The sequence below is a fragment of the Chaetodon trifascialis genome, chromosome 7 (assembly GCF_039877785.1).
Source record: "Chaetodon trifascialis isolate fChaTrf1 chromosome 7, fChaTrf1.hap1, whole genome shotgun sequence".
In the NCBI taxonomy this organism is placed as follows: domain Eukaryota; kingdom Metazoa; phylum Chordata; class Actinopteri; order Chaetodontiformes; family Chaetodontidae; genus Chaetodon; species Chaetodon trifascialis.
In genome coordinates this window covers 4,558,667-4,582,956 of record NC_092062.1, presented here as the reverse complement: position 1 = coordinate 4,582,956, position 24,290 = coordinate 4,558,667, and positions in this window count along the sequence as shown.

Sequence of the window (24,290 nt, the reverse complement as noted above, 5' to 3'; positions counted from 1 at the left end):
GGAAGAGCAGACATGCTGACTATGTCCTTCCGCAACACACACCCACACACACACACACACACACACACACACACACACACACACACAGAGCCAGGGAGAGAGACATACACAGCGCAAAAAAGAGGAAGGCGGCTACTGACCTTAACACATTCCCACGTATCAGTGTTTTATCAGTCACTGCATTCTGTTTCTATTTACATTTTATACAGCGTCCCAACATTTTTGGAAACAGGGATGTAGATAAGTTAGTCACCTACATGTTTGGCTTATACACATAAAAGCTTACACTCAAAAATAAAAACAACATTTCCAATGTCACCATTGTCAAACACTCCAAACTGCAACAATACATTTCATCATAACTCTGCTGGGATTGTATAACTTTTCAATTTCAATTCAATTTTATTTGTATAGCGCCAAATCACAACAGAAGTTGTCTCAGGACACTTTCCATATAGAGCTGGTACAGACCAAGCTCTTTTAACAGCAACAAAATGCTCTCTCCTGCTGTTTATGGCTTTCCATGGCTTTACAGTGAGTGTACGGGAGACAAATGAATCTGTCCATTATCTGAGGATGGGTGACAGCCATCAGAGTTTGATTTATTTCTGCAAAAACTGTGCAAAAAGCTGTCACTGTTTCAAAGCTCCATTCTCCCTGCCGCCATATGTTTGTGATGACCTTGACTTTGCAGAGGTCATCAGGTAACACAGGGCATGTGTTTTGTTTTGAATGCTGCTCGAGCTCAGTCACAACATCACTGCTCTACGACAGAGAACTAGTTTCTCCCTGCAATCTCCTGCTGACTCCTGTAAGGTTGAAATGAAGCTCTGGTGGAAGTTCAGTCAGGAACACCATACCATCCTGCATTCACTCCTGTCACACACGCTCACTCGTCATTTCTCAAACTACTTTTGGACCAAAAAGCAGGACTAAGATACATGCTTGCAATAGTTCAAGTGCAGATTAATTGAAAAGTTGAGTGGAGGTCTGGGGAGCTGAGTCAGAATTATGGTGGGGTGGGGCAGACAGAGAAAGCTGAATAGCTGGCTGGAAGGCAGACTGACAAACACGGGAAGAAACAGGCAGACAGAGACCACAGAGGGATCATGAACCCGGGGCAGAGGAAAAAAACAGATTTCAGCAAGATTGAGGCAAACACAAGGAAAATACTGACTGGATTTAGACTTGCCCTTAACATTAGTACCACGTTGGCAAACTAGACAGGCAAAGCCTGGAGTGTTGAGGCGGAGTATGTGTACTGCAGCGGGTTGAGTGCATGGATTACAGGTGTGCAGAAAGGGGGAAAACACAGAGAGAGCGCACACAGGGCAGGAACAGACACATACAGGACTGAGGATTGAAGGACCCTGACAACTCTGAGCATGTTAAGACACCTCTGGAGCTCTCTCTTATCGGAGATACTCCAGGATGCATTTCCTAAATTAAAGTTGATAGAATGCTTTTACTTCAAAGCTGCTCCGGGAAATCATTACAACTGACTAATGACGTCAAGATGTCATAAACATTTGTGACATAGGAGAAGTCAGCCTTTCTGACACATGGTTGATGTTGTGAAAGGGTCTGTTTTAACCCAAACCACGATCATTCCCTGAACCTAACAAGTAGTTTTGTTGCTTAAATATAACCAAACTGCAACAGAAAACTGAAAATAAAAGACAGACACTGAAAATAACAAGTGAACTAAGTCTAAAACTAACAAGTCAACATTATAACAATTAATTTTACACAGGAAACAAACCCCAGTCCCTCGGGTGAGTCATGTGCTTGCCATATTTATCCACCATGACCTGGTGACATTCATTTTGATGTTGTAGGAGCAATACTAAAATGGGGATATAAGATAAACCAAAGCGTTTGCAATCAGAGCCAGACATTATGGTATTTATTTAACTTGAAAGAGCAACAGAAGTTGTTGCTCTGCGATCGACTGGCGACCGGTCCAGGGTGTGCCCCGCCTCTCGCCCGTTGACAGCTGGGATAGGCTCCAGCCCCCCCACAACCCCGAAAGGGATAGGCGGTATAGAAAATGGATGGATGGAGCAACAGAAGTGAGTTTCACTTACGATTTTCTCTGAGAAAAATAAATTGTTGATTGTTGATTGTTTTGTTTAAGTCCGTACCTTCCTGACAGAAGTCTAACAAAACATTTGTGGAAAGCAAAAAAGCAGTCCAGCTAATAAAACTCTTGTCCTGTATTTAAATGGGAGTGTATCGTGTATATGACCAAGGATGCTGCTATTATAACAGCCCCGCTGTGAGTGTGGAAAAGGGATACTGCAGCTTCACAGAGAACTGCAAGGTCAATTAATTGCTTCTTATTCAGGCCATCGATTCCATAAAGTGGTTTGGCTGAAAAGGCAATTTCAGAAACCGATCCTGACAGTTAACTTTGGCTCAACCTTCGAGGCAATTTAGAACTGTTTAACATGCGTCAATAGGAAATATTTATCTTCATATATATTAATTGCATGATGCAAGAAATCAATATTTGTGACTTATCTTTTCCACCTCCTGTGTTTGTGTTTCAGACACAAAGAAATCACAAGAGGCTGAAGCTCTGTCACTGACATTAATGGTGTCTCACTCTCTCTGTATTTTATTCTTAAATATCTCTTGCCTCTTTTGTTCCGTTTCTCCATCTTTAAGCGCAGAGCTGAAAGACAATCCCAGGAGTGATTTCAGACTATTAAAGCAGGGGAAGCTTTGCAGCAGATCTTGCTTTATCTCTCTAACTGTCTTCATGCATCTATTATTATTCTTAGGCTGTTGCCCAGAACAGAGGACAGAGGAGGATAGCGCCCTCAGGTTAGTTGTATAATCAGTCCAACAAAGACAGAGGGACCAGGGAGACCAAAGGAAGGCCTGTCTTAACTTACTCTCCTGGCAGGTCTCAGTATGTGTCTGTGTGTTATGAATGATTTACTGAGCAGGGGCTGAGTCAGCGGTCTGGGGCCTAAGGCAAACACAGGTACGGGGCCCTCCTTACCTGCTCCTCTAACCCTTTTCTCTTCCTGTTGTATCACATCTTTTCACAGCACGGTTGAATTAATCAACTGCAAATATTTCTATGATCTCTCTTGTGCTTCATCTCTAAGAAGAGAAATGTGGTAACAGTGACTCAGCTAAGACAACACAATAAAGATATGCTCTACTCTGACAGTAAATTTATTTCTGGGCTGCATCCTGTGTCACACATTTCAAGTTGAAGTATGTTGTGTTACCGTCACCATCATCATGAGCCGAAGATGTGCTGCCATCATCACCATTAGTGTTATCATTAGTGCATGAAGGAGCACCTGTTGTGCCAGCAGCAGGTTGCTCCTCAGCAGCAATGGAAGCAGCGTCTTGCTTTTGTCATTTGTCTGCTCTGTTCAGATAAATGAATGTCATTTTGTTATGGAAACTCAACTAGCACAGTGCTTTCCTTGGAATTGCCCCCTGCAGGTACGCAGCAGCTGGAATAGTCCAGTTATCTGAACTGCAAAGATGCTCACCTCCACAGAGAAAACAAGGCACAGATAAATGCATAAATAAGGCTCAATTAGCAATTCTGTGACAACAGTACACACATGGTAGTTTTGCGGTGTGACTCTTCACATGTGATGCTCCAGAACAAAGCTCAGCAGGTTCATCTACCAATGATGACAGCAAACTATTTCCAAGGCCAACTTCCACGCTTAAATCATACACCAAACACAGACCAGAAATGCTAAAAGTGTTTTGTATCTTGCCTCATGTATATCTAAGCTTTCGGTTCTACACATGTACTGTACTGTAGGTGTTAGGATCCTGCCTTCCTGTCTCTCCTTGTGTGTCTCCTTGCCTTTTTTCCCCTGTGTGTGTTGTCTGTTCTTGTCTGTTCACCCCTGTTGGCGTGGCTGGGCGTCCCCATACCTCAGCCAGCTCCGCCTCCCTCTGGACTCACCTGTGAGCATGCTTCCTGATGTGGCAAAGTATTTGAGGAGAGAGCTCTCTCCTACCTGTGTCGGATTATTCCTCATCCTTCCATAACGGTGGCCATTTCTCAATATGCGTTCTTCTCTGTACTTGTGTTCTTGTGTACTTGAGAAACGTCATCACTCTGAGTCCAAGTACTGTTCCAATTCAAAAGTCTGCATCTCGACAAGTACACTCAAATACCCGGATGTGTTCTTGCCCCTCCCACTTTATCGAGGATGCATCGGATGGTGACTTGTGCGGACTTGGGGCAACCACGTATCCCAGAATGCATTTCGTAGCAACGATGCCGGAGGAGAGGACTCACAACTATAAGTTACAAGTTTGGAAATACTGCTGTTTTAGTAGTACGGAATGTGGTTTTAAGATTATTTTATGTGAGAAAGTGGATGTTAAAACTTAAAATCTGTGCTCGATTCATCAGGATAGCGCGTAGTTTAAAATTCGCACCAAAGTTTTCGGAGATGTGTCGTCCTGCTAACGTCATCAAGTATGCTGCTGTCCCAATTGCAGAATGACAGTCCTGCGTCCTCCCGTCCTGGAGAGACTGTACTCCCAAGTCGAACTTGCTAAGTCCGAACTGCCAAGTTTGTAAGTCCGAACTTGACGTACTTGGTATTGAGAAACGGCCTGCGTCTGGTCTCTCGGTTCTAAGTACTACGTCTCTTTTGTCCTCCTCTCCTCCTGAGAAAGAATTTATGTTCCACGGTTTTGTCTTAGCCTCTTATAGTGTGCACTTTCTTTTGTTTCAGTGCCTACCTGCCGCTTCCATGCTTTCCTTGATTATATACTCGCCTCATCAGAGCTCCTTTTGTTCTATCCACTCCTTTTGAGTGCGTTTTTGGTTGTTTTTGTTCCACTCATTCGAGTGCGCTTTTTGTTCCTCCTTTTTGTTAATAAACTGCCTTTTGTTTTCATAAGTCCTGTCTCCGGGTCTGCATCATTGGGTCCAACAATTTAAGTGGCAGAAAGCCTAACAGTAGGTAAATATGAAATCACAATGTTACACCAGAATTCTGCCTTGGAGAGTGTGGGGCAGCCATATATCTGCCTGTACATTTTATTCTGGGGTATTTGAGCACATACTGCTTTCATCCTGCAGTCTGGAGAAAATTAAGTAACATTTTTGTTAAAGGTCAGTTTTGACTATTCAGAGAGGAAGCTGTACTTTCTGATGGCCCAGGAAAAAGCTGAGGGTTTGTAGAGCTAGACGTCACAAACTCCTCAAAGACGAGCTTTAAGACTGCCACAACATGTGGAGGAATGGTTCAGACTCCAAATGAGCAGTGGTAGAAGCACATATCAGTGACGGGACTAGAGTTGGAAATTTCCTTTAATGTCACTGATGTACAAACAAGCTGATGTAGCAAAGGTCCTGACAAATCTGAAAAAGATCAGAGTGAGTGATTAAGACAGCAAGCAAGAGAAATGAAACTCGGCAGATTGTTGTGTCTCTGCAGGCAGGCGTCTTGCCTTTCCTCTTATATTCAGCTTCTGTTTCCACCACTACAATTCTCCTTTCCAGCTTCCATTCAAAGTCCCACACTTAATTACACAAGACAAAGATGATGACTCTGTGTCCTTGTTTCTCAACACAAAGCCGCTGTCTTTTAATCAGGTGTCAGTCTAACTTTCCCTAATCTCCAGGACTGTCGAGAGGAAATCAGAATCTGTTTTTTTTTTTCTTATCACATATCACTGTCTCTCCTGTATTTATATCTCACCCTATGATACAGTATATTAAAACAGGTGGGTGAATGAATTTCCATTTGATGAAACAGATTCTGCTCATGAGAGAAATGAGTGCTGAATTTGTGGTTTCATTAGGCGGAGATTTTAGATTTAGGGAAATGTGTGACTGTAAGTGCAGAGTGGCTGAGTATTTAAATGGAAAGTCAAGTGCATGCGTGTCTGTAGTTGTGTCATTTTGTGAAGCTCGTATTATTAGTGTTATGACCTGCAGGGGACCAGAGGAACGACCCAAGCAACGCCAGGCAGATGATGCCAATGGTTATGAAACAAAGCCATCTGCTACAAATGGACAGTACTGGCTCATACTGATGTTTAGAGAGGTTTAAATACATTCAGGACGGGTTTTTGGACACATACATACATATCTGCCCCTTCATTTTCTGAACCAAAGTGAAAGTCCCTCATTATGTGGTTGTTTAAACTTGTAAATAATTGTGTTTGTCTTTAGCTCCAAAAGATTATCTGTGAGAAAAAAAAAAATACTTCATGAAACACTGAAAAGGCATTTTAGCCATTTTGGAGAGGTTTTGCTTAGATGTGGCACACACAAAGGATGACTGGGTTCACTGCTTACTAACCTCGGTGTTTTTTCACATCAACCTGACATCTGGTCCATTTGTGGATGGCATGGGAAGTAGGAAATGAAAATGTATTTTACATTAATGTAAACATTCACTGCAAAAACGAGTGTATTTTTCCCCAAAAGAAATGCGCCTGCAAAGCCTTATTTATGAGGATCATAAATATAACATCATTTCTGCTTCTACATTCAAGGGTACAATGTAAGCCATTAACTATGGTTGTGTAATGATTACATGAGAAGTTATGGAGCATTAGAGTATGGAAGGGGTTACAGAGCAAATTGTTGACTCTGTGGGCCAGATTTACTGCAGCTTTTGTGCCATTTTTTCAGGTGCACATGTGACACATTCTGCCCCAAACACATCTGTTGTATTTATCAAGCAGACACAGCAGGCTGGAGTAGTAAATTTTAGTAAATGTCTCTGCCATCTCGTTTGTCAATCAAACCTCAAAAGAAGATATTTCTGGATTTGAGAATCTTCAAAAAAATAATTCAAATAGACTGAACGTAGTTAAATAGATGAACACTCTGACCTGATTTCTGGCAGCAAAAAGGGTGATTTTCTCTAAGCGGTTAGAAGACAGGGGGCCTAAGCAAGATGCTGTATATCTTCAAACTTCAAGCTCAGTGATTTTATAGGTTTTGACACTTGTTGTGAGGCTTTAATTATCTTCCTCATTTATTCATTTCTCTAAAAATGGCCTGTCTGACTTTCCATTTCAGTGTTTTTCTTGTATGCTATATTCCTTACTTTGTCTCTCCCTACCTTGAACACTGATTGTGTCCTACTGTGAACGGCCCTGCTCTCCCAGACAGTAATTGGACAGTGAGTAGGCAGCCAGGGAACAGCTGCAGCATAGTTTAGAGGCCACTCTTAACAATAAATGTGTTTTGCCATCAAGATCAAAGTGGGCTTCTCTCATGCATAAATATCAGCTCTGCCTTTTTTCCTCCATTATGGTAAAATGTTTGGACAAGACGAGGGGGTTGAGAGATAGAGATCTGTACACCCAATCTGAAATCATGTTACTGTTTCAAAAACTGCAGTTATCTGTGTGGAGGCATTGTGCACAAAAGCAGGACATTTGCACACTGTTAGTTCAGCGTTGTGGCTCTCTGCTTGCCTATAGAAGTGAAGTGTGAGGGGGTGGAAGGAAAAGGCAGATGGGAAATAATAGGACAGATATGACTGACCAACCAGGGGAGGTAAAGAAGTACAGTCAGTGAAATGGGGATGAGATACTGTGAGAGAGGAAGAGAGAGCAATGTAGCAGAGGCTGCAAAACTGTTTGCTTGAGAGTGCCTTTTAATCAGCAGAGAAAGCACCGGCGAATTGGATAAAATGTTATCTGGGAGCTGGAAAAGTGGAGGTGGAATTTATGGTACATTATGTTCCCACTATAAACAAGTGCTCCACGAATTTTAGCTCACAGAAGTCATTCATCATACACAGCTCGAATCACTCCTTTCCTTTTCTTTGTTCTTGCACGGCGGCTGGAACTGTGCCCAGACGGATTTGGGGCTCCATACACACAGAGCGCTACAAAAAGTTAGAGGCGGAGGAAAGCACTCCTCCATTGTTCCAGAGGAGATTCACTGAATCTTGTCTTTATGTTTGATAAACATATTGTATTATCTGTCTGAGTGGAGACATGTCCAAACACTCAAACGCACACAGTTGTGAAGAGACAAAGTGAGGAACTCTTGAGAGTTAATGATGAAGTCAAACAAGGACATTTTCAAATAGCTTTATTATTTTGGGTGATGCTGTAAAAGTATGCCATCCAACCAAACCTTTTCCAAGCATCATCACAGACAACGACGCTTTTTTTTTTTTTTGGTGCTCCTGATTAAGAGAATGTAAATCGGCAAACTAGAGGACATGAGCCTATAACACAGGCTTTATGGGTATGAGGAGATGCTTGTTGACATCTGACAGCTCAGAGTTCATCATGTTTAAACGGCGAGCCGAGCTGAGCTGAGATGAAATGAAATGCATGAATACCTCAGCACCCGAGTTGAGGGATACATTCTAAATTCAACACGAAGAACAAAAACGTGTTCCAGCTGAAGGCGCCTGGACAGGATTTAATGATCCCGGTGGGCGGTAAAATATCAGCCATGCTCCTCTGTTGCTAGATTAATTGTTCAGCATTTTAGCATGTGTCAAATCACAGGGGGTGAGTGGTAATGGAGACAAAACCTTCTCAAAGCCTCAGCCTGGTGAGCAGACCTCACCTGAGACGCTGTTCTTTTACAGGCTAATGATTTGGGCTACACAGTTTCCTGAAGCTAATGAAATGGTTCATTAATAATAGAGTCACATCAGTGTTCACAAATTATATATATGATGTATTTGATATATTAAGGATTATCTCACCAAACCTCCACTTGTTTTTAAGTTTTGGAATCAGCTCATGAACTTGCAGTGTGCCATTTCACTGTGACAGCAGAGCTCATCTGTCTGTATGTCACAGTGGGATGTAAGCTGCTGTTAGCAGGATTATACTGCTAAAATCACGTATTATTATGTTACTTCACTCCACAAAATACAAGGAATATTGTTAGAATAACAATGTATCAAATGACAATGTGGAAACAATGTAAAAACAGCCCCTGCTCGTGATGAACTTTGAGCATTGGCAGCTGAATGTGCATCTCCTCTCCTGGATTGTAACTACTTTGATTCCTATTTTAAAAAAGGATAAGATTCCAGTTTTCACTCTTTGGTGTATTTTTTACCCCCCCCCCCCCCCCCCCCCCCCAAAAAAAAAAAAAAAAAAAAATGATGTTGAAATGTCTAACTCATAAACACAACAGCTTCCACCTGAAGTGTAAATATGAAATCAGCTGAGGTAAAGACATCATCAGATCCCTCATTCATCTGACAGACTGCCTGTGCCGCAGCTATAATGCGGCGTACAGCCTGAGGGCTGCCAGGTGCAGCCAGAGAGACTCAACGCTGTTAGTTGTTGACTTTTTGTGAGTTCATGACTTTGAGGGACACGTTAACATGACACTGTCATTTGATTCAATGTGTGTAATATCCCTTAGTGCACTTTAGTGTCACAGCCAGTGTGTCAAATAAAGGGGGTCTCAAGGAGTCTAAGGCCCCATAATGAACACCAAGGACACTCCAAAGTAGTGAAAAAAAATGGGATGAAGGGACTTAAAATTCAGCTTTTTATTTTCTTTATTTTTATCTATATTGTTAAAAAAAAAATTTCATATTTAAATACAGAAAGGTGAGGAGCAACACAGGAAACGGGGAGCTGATGTAGCCCACTGCTGCTGCTGCTGATGGTTGTGGTGCTGCTGATGGTGCTGGTAGTGCTGGTAGCTGGAGCTGGAGCTGCTGCTGCTGCTGGTGCTACCGGTGGTGCTGCTGGTGCTGCTGGTCTGGATACCTGCAGTGGTTGGAAAAAAGGTTTTTAAACAGGAAACAGAATAATAAAACATGGGGTTTGGAGATGTCCTGCTATTATGTAAATGATCTCTGTTTATAAATGGTTTGAGAACCGCTGGATGAGAAGGAGGCTTTTGGAGAGGTGTGAGTCTGATCAGGAGGAAGCACAAGGGAAAATAATTGAGTGAAAACATGGAGGGTGCTTCAACCTGCACGTCTCTGCATTCTTATTTATTTATGGATTTCTTCTAACATTTCATTAGTTCCTTGTTGTGCGTCCCCACAGTTTTGCCTGTACTGCATAACAGCCAGCTTGGAACATATTTGATCAGCCCACTGGGCAAGTCGCGAGTTATTAATGTGTCGGTTTGGGTCCAGGTTGATTTAGAGATAATTGTAGGTAACAGGTCCATTCCAATCCTGAGCTTTGCGGGTGCACAGCGGGTTTGTTAAACTGTGCAGGAATCTTCCCAATTCACAAACTTGTCAAAAAAATAGGTACGGTATATATTTTTCTTTTTTGCTGCAGAGGCACACAGGATGAAAACTTGTGGGAGTTATCATGTGGATCATTTGATGCTTGTTTTTTCAATAAAGTATAAATCATGGGACTCAAGCCCCCACAGTGGTCAATTTTATTTCACACTCTGGTCATTAATGGGTAACAGACATTTTAAAGACTTGTGCATTGAACAGTCCTCCTTCTCCACTCACACTGGCGGACCTTATCTCCCCGCTGCTCCACCTGGAAACATTAATAAAATCTGCATTGCTTATACACCCTGAGATTATTCTTGTGATGCTCCTCTTTGTCCTGTTTTTCTCTTCCTCTGTGTGCAGCCTGTTTTGATTTCCTCTCAGCTGGAGCGAAGGTCACCCCGTATGCGATGGATATGGAAGGTCCCAGCAGTAAATGGTGGAGCAGCAGAAACAAGATATGGTGATAGGAGGTTTAGCCCAGAGCATGTTCAACATTACAGATGGGCCTTCACGGTGGTCTGGTGCAGGGCTCCCACCATTCATAGGCTTTTATCTCTATTTAACCTTGAAGACTGGAGATAGAGAGCAGCAGCTGTGGTTTCTCTCCTTTGACAGACGAAAATCTAATATCCCGAATCCAACACACACAGGAACCTTCATTTTCACCATTTGTTCTTGCTGTCACCCCCAGCTCACTGCTTTGCTTACTTTAATCATAACACTGTGTTCAAAGTCAAGGATCCACTGAGAACAAATGGTTGGAATTCCCATTTTGGACAGAAAAATCAGACTGCAGTAATTAAGTCTAATGTTTAAAAAGTGCAAAGGAGATGTAGAAAGATGTGCTGGAGGACGGCATGTCGCTGAATCTTGATTGAATTCTTAGATCATTAAGCTCAGTGGATTTGATTGAGTGAAAGGCTGTGAAACAGTCTGCTTTCATCTCCACTCTTGCTCTTTCCCTGCTGATGCAAATTTCCAAAATAGATTCACGGATTTGAAATGATTTTCTTCTCTTGCTCTCCCTGCATTAAGAAAATTGAAAATAGAGCTATGTAAGTGTGTGTGTGTGAGAGTATAGAGTACATTTGTGTACTCTTGTGGAAGTGACAGTGTCCATGCACTTGCACCATGTCTTTTTTTTTTTTTTTTTAGATTTTACAATATACACAAACAACAAGCAAACACTACATACATGCTAATACAGAGGAGACAAATTAAACAACACAGAAAGCAGACTCTGATTGGTGGGGAATGCTGGGGTGGGCTCTGCACCAGACCTCTAGTGCTCTAGAGGTACCTTACCTTGTTAGGTTAGTGTCGTTTAAACCTCATCTTTTCCCTGACCCAATGACCAATGTGTGCTCCCACTCTGATGCTTCACAGTCAGAGAGTCCACCTGAGCTCTCACACACCAAATACAAACACTCCCCCCAACAGCAAGACTAGTAGTAGACAAGTATTCAGCCATGGTGCACATGTAGTTAACCTGAGCTGGTATCACTGTCAACAAAATGAATTTGAAAAGTATATAAGAGAAGGACAGGGAGGCCAAATAGCATGCATGTAGCTGCTGCAAGAGGTGAAACTATAGCTACCAGGACTAAACCAGGCTGAGAAGAAGTCACTGTTACTGTGATGTGGTAGAAAACAAATGGAAAATGTGACAAGATGACACAAACTCATGGTGGGGGCAGAAAATGTGTAAGTACGATTTTACAATTCACCATAAAAACTATATAGAGGAGGTAAAACACACAATTAATGAAAACGTATGTAGTGTTTTGTTCCATTTAGATGAATCTACATACTGTACAGTGTATGAACTGAAGTATGCACAGCCTGACACATAAACCCACAGGGACACAATAAGAGTGCATGATGACTGTAACAGCATGTTTTGTTAGGCTTTTCTCCTGAGTTGTTTTTTAGGACCCAAGGATGCAGACCAGAAGCAATTTATAAAACAAAAATGATAACTTATTTTAACAATGAATGAACAATATAAGGCGCACTCAAAAGGAGTGGAAAAGAACAAAGAAAAACGCACTCAAAAAGAGAGTGGAGATATTACAGAGGGAGCTCCGATGAAACAGGTTTGAGGCAAGGCACAACGCTGACAAGGCCAGAAGACACTGAAACAAAAAGCACACGATGAGTCCACAAGCAATCCAATATTAACAGTAAAGCACCCGAGGAGAGGGAAGATAATACAGAGTACTCACACTGAACAAGGAAATTCAATGAACAAGGAAACTGCCAAGGATTCAGAATAATCTGGATCAATCAGGATCATGCACATCAGGTGTGCACCTGAGGAGGGGGAGCTGGCGAGGTGTAGAGACACACCCAGCCAGACAGACAGGGGAGAACATCCATCCATCCATTTTCTATGCCGCTTATCCCTTTCGGGGTCGCGGGGGGGCTGGAGCCTATCTCGGCTGTCAACGGGCGAGAGGTGGGGTACACCCTGGACCGGTCGCCAGCCGATCGCAGGGCAACATGCACACACCATTCACACTCACACTCACACCTAGGGACAATTTTACCAATTAACCTAATGAGCATGTTTTTTTTTCTGTGGGAGGAAGCCGGAGTGCCCGGAGAGAACCCACGCATGTATGGGAAGAACATGCAAAGTTCACAGAGAAAGGTCCGACCCAGGAATCGAACCTGCGACCTTCTTGCTGTAGCGCGCACTACCTGCTGCGCCACCGTGCAGTCCCAGGGGAGAACAGAGAACAGAAATTCCAGCCATGACATAAATTGATACTCATTGACCTCAAGGTGGCACTATAACAATTTCGTTTATTTTTCCAAAACTGGCTTGGCTTTGAGTCAAAGTCCTTCCATCAACATAATCTCAGTCCATCTGTGTCTTTGCTCCAACAGTCCTTTGCTCTAAAAATGCCAAATTTTGCGACTTTGTCTAAATTTTCTCAACTACTCCTACTTTCGACAAATTCACAAATCATTGGGCCAAAAACTGAGTCAGGATCATTTACAGACTTCATTGATGGAAAGTTATCGTGGAAATTTAATACATCCATTTTGAAGTTGGACATTTTTAAACCTGTGTCTTTAAGTTAAATTTTACATAAATTCTCATGAATCAAAAGTGGCTTCAGTGGGTGTAACCAAACTTGCAGCACATATTCAGCCCAAGCTTTGCTACATAATTTGGGGATATTTTGCCACCAGGGGGCGACAATGGTGTTAAAAGTTTATATCTCGTCAACTCCATGGATTTGTAGGCAATTTTTCTGCTCACACCAAATCTAAATAAATCACCTGTACATCACCTCACTGCAGCCTGGTCAATTCAGTCATCCATCGCTCTATACTTTTCATTCACCCATCCATTGTCTATACCCAGCTATCCCTTTTGGGGTCGCGGGGGGGCTGGAGCCTATCCCAGCTGTCAACGGGCAAAAGGCGGGGTACACCCTGAACCAGTTGCCAGCCGATCGCAGGGCAACATATACAGACAGACAACCATTCACTCACACCTAAGGACAATTTAGAGTCACCAATTAACTAAATGAGCATGTTTTTGGTCTGTGGGAGGAAGCCGGAGTGCCTGGAGAGAACCCACGCATGCACAGGAAGAACATGCAAAGTTCACACAGAAAAAGGCCCTGCACGACCCAGGGATCAATGACCTTCTTGCTGCGAGGCACGCACACTACCTGCTGCACCACCGTGCCACTCTATACTTTTCAAAATATGCAAAATCAATAAACATGTATTTCTCCATAGATCTTGCTGTAATCTGTACTGTATGCACAACATTTCTGTCTCATCTTACTTTCAAACTAATTTCAAAGCCATCCTGGTGGTGCAACGACAAAATTAAAATTAAAATCGAAATCTCTGCTTCTCCTTTTCTTACATGCCTTCGAGGCATGTCTCTAAGTACTGTACTGGTACATACACAATGGGAATCTGATTGGCTCAGTAGTTGAGTTCAAGTCCTGCTTCTGCCGTCTTGCATGTAGTCTGAATCTTCCACAATAACTTCTGACACTTCACATTACATAGTAGCAGCATTAGTGTATAAATTGATGGACATGGGGTGTCTTCTAAATCTCGAATGAAATAAAAATTTGTCATAAATGTAGTAATGTGAAACATGTTTTGACTGAAGGTCAGATGCTCATAATCAGCTTGGACCCCGGTCATTGCAGCTCTATTGCATTCTTTCATGTTCATTGTTTTCTTTCATGTTTCTCAATTACAATTACAGTTAGTCATGTGGCAGACGCTTTTATCCAAAGCAACGTACATATGAATTCACACACCGATGGCACAGCATCGGGGGCAGTCTTGGGGTTCAGTATTTTGCCCAAGGATACTTCAGCATGCCGAGGCCAGGGATCGAACCACTGACCTCCTGATCGGCTCTACCTCCTGAGCCACAGCTGCCCCAGTTTCTTCAGGACCAGAATTTGTAATTATCCTGTAAGTTGCAATTATCCTATTAATGTAAATGATGTTTAGCAACTTTGAGCTGTGCATTTGACCGTTCCTGAACAAAGCTACCCATCTCCATTTAAATCATGCTGCTGATGAGGCTGTTTTATTGCCTGATATGAGCTTATTGTGAATGTCCTGGTGTATATGCTGGCTGTTAAGCGGTAAAAGTCATTTAAAGAGATGCAAAACATAACGTTGTGTTTGAAATAATTTCAGAGTTAATGTAAAAAAGTGTCACCATTGCATAGTTTGCTCACCAGAGAGCACAGATAAGTGCCATTTTCAACTAGGTGGAACATTTTGAGCTGTGTTAGTTTGAAGGAGACGTTCTTACAAACACAATGAGCTCTCCAGCAGACTGAGATTCTTTTATCATCCGTGATAGCACAAATCGTTTTTGTATTTATTTCATAGATATCTCTTCAGCACTCTTCCCAGTGAGAGGTTTTGGGTGATTATTCACCACTGCACTCCTTAATAGGAGGTAAGTCCACTCTCGTAGATGAACTGAGCAGATTGCCAAATTAATTTATGTGGATAATCTAAACCCTCTATTGTTAAGTTGATCAGCAACTTTTTCTTCCCACTGTAAGTCTTCTGCCATCTAGTACTGTATAGTTAAGCCAGATTTACAACCTCATAAACAAGAGCATAACATTCCTCTGAAAAATCAAAAGACTTCATAAGTTCTTTCAGCATTCTAATAAAAGTTTATTTCAACCTGCAGCTGAGCCCGTTTCCATGTTACTGTGTTGTGTTCTGTGTTTGTCTTAAGGGATAAATCCATCAGATCCAGTTGAGCATCAACAGCTCATATGTTGCTGGGATAATGGCATATTCAATTCTGGTGTGTGTCAGTGGATAGTATGCTGCAGGCACGCCCCACACTGAATGCTGCAGCACAATAAAAACATGGCAGGATGCATTCCCTCCTGACCTACTCGGGGGGTGGGGGGGTGGGCTAATAAAAGAGATATAAGTAGCCTGTCATCAAACCCATGTGGAGATGACTGCAGTGGCTGTTATTTTTATTCTATCTGCAGCCGAGAAATGAAAGCTAGTGTTTGACTGTACAGAAGGTGAGGCTAGAGATTCCTCATTCCGTGGAAATTAAAGTCCACGCCTGTGGGTTCTGCTGGGTATAGTGGACTGGGGTTCTGCTGGATGTCGTTTTATTGCTTCTGTCTTTTCATTATCTCAGCTGGGTTGTTGTTGGAGCTGTGAAATTTCTGTTTGTCAATAATTTGACAGAGTAAGATCATCCAGAACAGGCTGCTTATAATTCATATTTTCTTGTAGCTGTGTTGGTTTAGCACCAATCAAGCCACACAAAAAGACAAAAAAAATCCAAAAAAGCCACAGAAACTACTATTACTATTATATTACTAATATAAATGTAATTTTAAGCCACTTAGTATTGAATTTGTATGTCTTTATGGTATGACCCAAGTTATTAGGGGGTCTTCAAATGTTTGGATTGTATTTATATGGTGAAATTTTCAGTGTGTGTAGAAGGATCAGACTTGGTGTGAATTCACCTGCACATCTTCTAAAGTGTCATCAACCTAACTCACTAATGGCCTCTATATCAAGCTGTGATGACATGCGTTTCCCTTACAGCTGCCCTGCTGTGGTCCTGCTGAGCAGCAGGGCAGACCACAGCAAACCCACGATGCCTCCTCCCTTCAGCTATGTCTGCGGTGGATAAACACATTTGTGTCTGTGCTGGAGACTGAGGAAGTCTCTCTGTGTTCAGTGCTTCTCTGTGGTTTAGAGCTTGGTTTCACTCCTGTGCTCCTGTCTTTGTACTTTCAGACATCAGGCTTATTTCACTGTACGCTCATCACGTCAGCCATATCAAAGCTGTGCTAGGTTACAGCTGCTGCAAACCCAACCTTTCCTGCTGTGGCTGCTTCACAATAAAAGCTCACCAGCAAATTGGAGGGATGCTTTTATTGTGAAGCTACAAGAAATAAATAATGTGTTTGTCACAGAGTTAGCAGGGCTTCATTAGCGGTGCTATGTAGAGACCACACCTGTCTTAACAGGTGACATAATACATAGTTGTTAGCATTCACCTAACAATCATATCATAAATGATTTGTGATTGTAACAAGGCTTGTATTACGATATGATTGTAAAGTTATCCACTCATGCTGTCAATTAAAAAGTCTTTCAGTGCAGTCAGTTAGCACTTTCAGAGCACTTCACATTATTTACTACAGCTAGAGAGTGTGTGTGCCCCTTAATGGTCCAGGAAATGTAGTTTCCATTGACAACAGAGGAACAAATGTGCCCCAGTCCTGATCTATGTAAATATAATATAAGAGCAGAAAGCCACTCCCCTCACTCAACCATTTTATAGCTGTACCAGACACTTTATGTCCTATAATAAAGTCTCTCTTAAAGTAGCATGAAAATGACATTTCCATTACTGAGCTTCCACTGCTGCTATCAGGCCAAAGTGCTGGAAAAGCCCAGCCAATTAATCAGAGAGCATTACAAGGTTTGCACATTCAGACAGCTCTCTTTGTGAAAGGAGGCTGCAGAACAGTGAATGAAACAGCCCTTAAAAAGTGACAGAAAGAGCAGAGCATCTCTATTAGTTCAACAAAGACTCCCGTCTGCTCTCTGTCACTCTCTGCTTTTAGTAAACAGAAAGTGTGTTTAAAGCTAGGAAACAAACAGGAACAGTGAAATGTCTGCAGTGACAGATTGTATTGTTTGTGTGTAATGCAACATGACAACTAAATATGTATAATCAAGTTCATCCTTGAAACGATAATCATCAAGTTGGATTGTTTTTCCCTCTCTGTGCTGCTAAGCACTCATTTCAGTGTTGTTTCTTTCTGCACCTCCAGCCAAACATTTCACCTGTGAATCAAACAAAAAGTTTCCATGCAGCCGCTCTTGTGTACAGTTTGAATTAATGCTGACCCGACCGAGCTGCCTCAAGTGAGCCACACGGAAAATGACTTGTGATTAATTAATTAATAACAATTGATTCACACAAGAATCATGATTCTTACTTCTTACTACTGTACAAATTTGAACTGATTCACAAATCCAAAGAATTGTTTTTGTATGTTGTTAATAAAGATATTTGACGGGACAAAAAACAGAAGAGCATGGTGCAGCACCTGGACGAGGCGCAGCAGGAGCAGAGTTGTCTTATAATTCATCTTGGGCAAATCATTTGGCCGCATTTTGGATTCAATAATTTGGCAATTAGCTTAGCATGATGAAAGGTGACGAAAATGTTGCAATCTTTTTTTTTGCCAACCAAACTCATTGATGGGAGACAGCAGGACAAATATGCAAAGCGCTTAAAAGAACAGCAAGCAAATATAACGTGTGTGAAGGTAAGCGTAAATTCAAATACAGCCAAGTGTCCCTTGACTGACACTGAAAGGAAAGAGACATAATCACAAGGTTTATTTACTCAAACCCTGATTCCAAAAAAGTTGGAATGCTGCTTAAAATATAAATAAAGAAGGATGGAATTATTTGCAAATGAACTGCGTTTTATGACGTGTTCCCGAGCCCATGGAGTAATGTCCTTTATATAAACATCACAGTCTGTCTTATTCATGTTTTACAGAACTTCTCATTTTTTTGGAATTGGGGTTGTACTTGTACTTGATGAGAATGGAGAGAAGCAAGTTGCATCATTATTGTCAATGATTTAACTACTTGAATGTGTCATCAGTGATGATTTAATTGATCAGGGGTGCTATTACAGTAAATATCAGTTGGTGATGATAGAGTAGATGAGAACAGGCTCATTTATCTGATAATGATGTTAACATTAATCTTAAATAGAAACAAACAGTCTTATATAAAGGACTGTGTGCGTGTGTGTGTGTGTGTGTGTGTGTGTGTGTGTGTGTGTGTGTGTGTGTGTGTGAGTCAGATACTGAATGAGAGGTCGATGAGTCTGCTGTCCAGTCCAAAAGGCCAATGATCCTCTCAGTAGGTGGATCTCCTGATTGTGGGATGGAGTTGTCATTAGTCATTGTCCTGGCTGCCACCCTCCCCACTAGCCTCTCATTTGTGTCCCATCTCCCCGGCAAATCACATGCCCATTAGTCTTCATTTCTCCTTTTATGGCCAGGACCCGCTCTGTCCAATCAGCCCCTGCTCTCATTTTCTTCACATTGGTTTTATCTATAGAATCGACAGAGCTGGCAGGCCTCCAGCCAGATGCTTCCCCATCCCTTACTGAGCTCCAATAGCACGCGCGCTCGCGCACACACACACACACACGCGCGTTTATATACCTGTAAGGGCCCTCGCTGATCACTGACGCATGTGTCCACCAGTACCTCACCCTAACCTTGACCATCACTACTAAACATCTAACCCCAACCACACCCATAAACCTCTAAACATAAAGTGCATAGAAAGTGCACATAAAGTGCATGTCTTCTTTAATAAGAGACCTTCGTTAGGGTCAAAATTCTCTCACTGACCAGAAAGCAAAGCTGTTTAGGAATAATCTCATGGTATGACAGGTTGGATGTTTAGTTTCTCATTTGACTGGTTGATTAAGGAAAACTTCCTCAGACAAAAATAGCTTAAGTCATTTGTCTAGTTTACTGTCTGAAAATGTCTTCCGATAACAAAAGGGCCTACTTCTTGTTTCAGGTGAATGATAACATCATTCTAATTCTTATGTATGACATGTTTATGTGGTGGAACAGTAGAATTAATGGAGAAGTGTCACAATGTTAGCAGAGTAACAGTAATGTCATCACAAAGTATTACAGTTTTATCATATCTTACAGTATTAGCTGCATAAGTTGTTGGCCATACCAGTCCAAACCCATAGTGTATTGAAGTGACCAAGTATGTGTTTTATTGCTTATGACTGGCCTTGTTGTTTGTGAGACGAAGATGGTGTTAGTTCTCCTTTAAAGTGACTTAAACTTAGTCTTGCTTTGAGCCATTTTATATGTAAGGCTCAGATTGTCATTGTTAAAGGGTGACAAAGGGTGTGCAAATTTCAAAACCTTTACAATTTTTTAAACAGATATGCCACAGCTGTTTCTACATAATAGATTGTGATCCATCTTGGTGCCTGGTGGCCCAGTGGTAAGGGTGTTGATCATGAACCACAACAAGCCCGGTTCATGCCCCCACGGCCTTTGATGTATGTCATTCCCCATCTATCTCTGTCCTTATCCTGTCACCTCTCCATCTACATCTCTCTGATAAAGGCATAAAATGGCCCAAAAAATCAATCAAAAAAGAAAATCCGGCGATGTGAGCTATTGCTCCTATAGGTCAGTGACTTTAAAAAAGTGAAAGCTGTATATGAGGAGTAAGAAAATTAGGACATTTTCTGCTAAACCTCTATTACTTCAATATTTGTTATCCATTCATTTTATTCTTGAAGTTGTTAACATTGCATCAAATCAATTTTAGCCACATAGAGGCAAAACTCTACAAGGATCTTAAAAACCAAAGGTTTGACATATGTTTGACCTTGTAAAGGTGACGTGGTTAATATGTTAGCAAACCCTTTCCAGTTTACACATCCAGCAGGCACAGAGAACTAACTGTTCATCTTTAGCCATGTTGCTGGAATTCTAGTGAATGTTGAGTCAAACATTCATTCTCTTTTTAGCTCTGGTTTGGTCTCCACCAACTCTTGAAAAATGTCTTGAATGCTCAATTATGTTCACCAGCTCGTCTCTGACTGTGTCTGCCTGTGTGTTTGCTGCAGAGCAGGCGCTGTTCAAGCCGTCTGTCAGAGCTTTTTGACTGAAATAGAAGTTGATGGGAACTGTCCTGACCCAACAGTAAAGTCGTGGCCTTAAAACAAAAACTATGAGGTGAAAGATGCTAAACTGTTCTGTGGAGCTGAGGGGTGACAAGTCTCTGAGTGACTCATTTTAAATTACAAATACTCGGTGCTTGGGTCACTCACATTCCCATCAATTTTAGTGCTGCATCATGAGGCGGCTGTCTAGACACGGAAAGCACATAGTTCTCTTACACATGGAACACTTGACTGGTCCCAACAGAACAATTCCCAGCTCACTGGGTCCCAGGACAGGTCAAAACTGAGTGGAAGTGCTTGTGAGAGGGAGAGGATGCAGAGTCCATCAAAGTTTTGTCCACAGAGACCAGGTACCCTTTCAGATTCATGATTGCCATTGACATGGATGAATGAAGGAAGAAGAAGTCATTACTGTGTGTGCTTCATATCTGACATTAAAGTTTGCCTCTTGATTTGACTTGATTCTTGTAGTTATTTATATCAACAGCCTCTGTGACAATTTTTTACTCTTGCTTCTATGTCCCCTTCAGAAGAACTCTGAGATATATTTGCATAACTAAAAGCCTCTGTCCAACACAATGTTTTTGTTTCCCTAACTTAATTTCTCACGTCCAACACAACAACCATGGTGAAATGAGAAATGGATCCTAAATTGAAATTGTATTTTTCATTATGCCTTCATATACTCTGCGCAGATGAAGAGAGGTTACAGAAGCAAATGTCACTTATTGTTTCCACTGCATTCTTTTTTTCCCTCTAACACTCTTCATTATGGCTTTATTTGTTTGAGAGATGCAATTGTTGCGTATGAGCTCTGTTTTCTTGGCCTATGGAATGGTTGCTCTGAGGGGACTCCACCAGCCGCTCACAATAAATGAGATCTGGCATGGCAATCTGTGGTAAAAGGCTCAGGTCATAATAAGTGCCCTCATACATAAATTACCTTGTTAATGCACAGCTAATCATCCGTCCAAACCTGCTGGCAATGTGTATACGCAGTTACAATGCATGAAACAGGACTGACATCAGCAATCAGACTATAATGATAGAGGTCTGCGTGTGCCTTCGCGGGCAACTATATGAACTACTCGCAGGGTACATGCATTCACAAAGGAAAACCATAATTGTGCTCAAAGTTTAGACTGTGCTGTTGCTGATTAAGTGATCACAGTTGACACCCCATGAAGGAAACTACATTGTATATAACTTTAAAACGCACAAAAAATATACCCTCACAAAAAAATAAAAATAATGCACCACATCTGGACCACTGAGCATTACAAGTAAGATCAGCAGAGGGTCAGCAGGCTGAGGAAAAAGTATCAGATGGAGGAATTCAAGAACAACCTGGTCCAACAACAAAATGATAGAGTTTTATCATGTTGTTCATTTTGCTCTCTCTTCTTTTCCACGATCATTAAGTTAACAGTAGAATAACAGTGTTCTCATTACAAACTAATCTACAAGGAGTGTGCAAATGGATGATGAGCTCTGCATTTTGACCACCATAACGTGAGACATGGATGCTCTCAGCACAGAACTCCACCCAAACCCCCCCTACACAGGATCCATAATCATCACAGACTTATTTAAATTCCCTTGGCATGCACTCAAATGGAAAATTAATTTAAGGCACAACTCCAAAAAAGCCCAGCAAACTCAAAAAAAATGAAAAGTGACACAATGACTCTTCCCACACATGCAGTATCCAGTATATCACCATCCTGACATTATCCATAATGGTCTGGGACTGCAGCCCTGACACTCATACACTCACAGCAGGCATATCACATTATGGTATTTGTCACGGGACAAGACGCAGGATATGCCAAACTGGAAGGTAAATGTGATATATGTATGGTATGTGTGTCGTCAAAGGATATGGTTCAACATATTCTCCATTCTTCCCATGTAACTGCTCAAAATATTAATAGATTAACACATGACAGTGACTTTTTCTAGGTAACAAACTAATAACACATTAACAAGTTCTCAAAACAAAATCTTTGAAATATATTCATAAAATACAGCTTTGTTCAAAAAAAAAGAAAGAAAGAAAGCCACCTCACTGATGGTTAAAACATAGAAACCAGTATAAAAAGAGAATTACCAACATAAACCACCATTATCTGAACACACATGACAAACACTAACTGCATTGAAATGAGTGTGGTGTGCCTCTCCCTCATGCTGTGTCCATCTGGTGTGTGTGTGTACGTTTATGCCTGTCTCTGTCCAGACGGCAGTACACTCTGCTCCACCTAGGTCGCAAAATGCAGATAAATGTATTTATTCACTGACTTTTTATTGTGCATAAGCCTTGTGCTTACACAGGGAGAACATAGCTGTTGCATGAGACGTGCAAGTGAAATAAAGGTCTGATAAAGCTTGGATCTCTTCAGTCATTATGTCTGATTAAAATAATTCCCAAGTTAGATGTGAAAATACATTGTTTTCAATGCTTGCTCTCTCATCTCAACCAATCCAGAGTCAGTGATAGTTGGAACAGTGAAAGACAAACCAAGGTTTTGGTGAGTTTTATTTTGTTTTTGTGGGGTTTGAATTGTGTTTTATGGTGATAAAATGACTGTGTCCGTGAATGGAGTCTGGTGGCTTTGGTGAGAACGCTGTACCAGCTGTATCTAGTTAATCAAAAAGGATCATACTCTTTAAGATCCTAAAAGGTCTCTCTCTGTAGGGATCCTTTCTTTAATGCTGTCAGACACTTAGAACAACAATCTAAACCTGTCAAAGACAAAAACAAGCACTTTTAGTGGATGCACATCAACGGTATTCTAATAAAGAAGGAATAAAAGAATAAAGAAGGTTCTAAATCTGGTTCTGCTGCATCTGTCACATATTCCAATCCTTTTTTTTAAAAAGGTCCATCATGAGTCTGACAGTGTCATAGAAGTCCAATGCTAAATGCACTAAGTACTCTAGTTTAATTACCATACTGTATAAAACCAATTCCAAAAAGTCATTAAATTGAAGTGATGCAGATGACAGCTGGCCACAGCATCTAATTTAGCAACATTTTAGGAAAATCCAGTGGCAACCAGTGAGAAATTAGTAGCACTGATAATACTCAAAACTGTGTTATCACTGAAGTACTGTATTTTTTGGCCAACATGTAATAAGCTTATACTGTGAGAATTTGTTAAGAAAAAAACTTGCTCAGTGACCCTTGACCTCTTCCCAGTAATGGGTTTTGGTCTGGTCTTCACAGATGATGTTGACTCTTTCTCGTGTTCATTCAGTCACTGGTCCAGGGTTTTTGCTGTTTTACTGAAATAGTTTTCCACACAGCTGTCACCTCTTGCTAGTGACTGAAATTGCATACTTGCATAAGGAAATTCCAGCCAGGTTCAATAAATGTGCAGTTCCCCAAATCACCTAACCATGCCACAGCCCCAAAGTGAAAAGTATCTTAAAAAGTATACTGTAGATCACACATACTGTCTGATAATACAGTTCAGCCCTAAAGGTTTAACTTTTAGTATCCCCGCTCTCTCATCTTCCTTTCTTTCTGCATCTGTGTTCATGTTCCTTGATAAATGCGTTTTTTCATCCACAGCTTAGAGAAACAAATGGGCTGTCAAGCTCTAAATCTTCAGCTCTAATACATATGATCAAAGCAGTGTGCTTCAAGGAGCTGAGATCAGTCAGTCAGGGCTTTAAGCAGACAGACGGGTACATCTCACACAGAGAGAGAGGTGAGCAGTGTCATCTCACAGGAGAGCAGAGCAATTCAAATTTATTTCAAATTGTAAAAAAAACAAAAAAAAACAGTCATTCAATTGTGAAAAAAGCAGAACCCCTGTAGT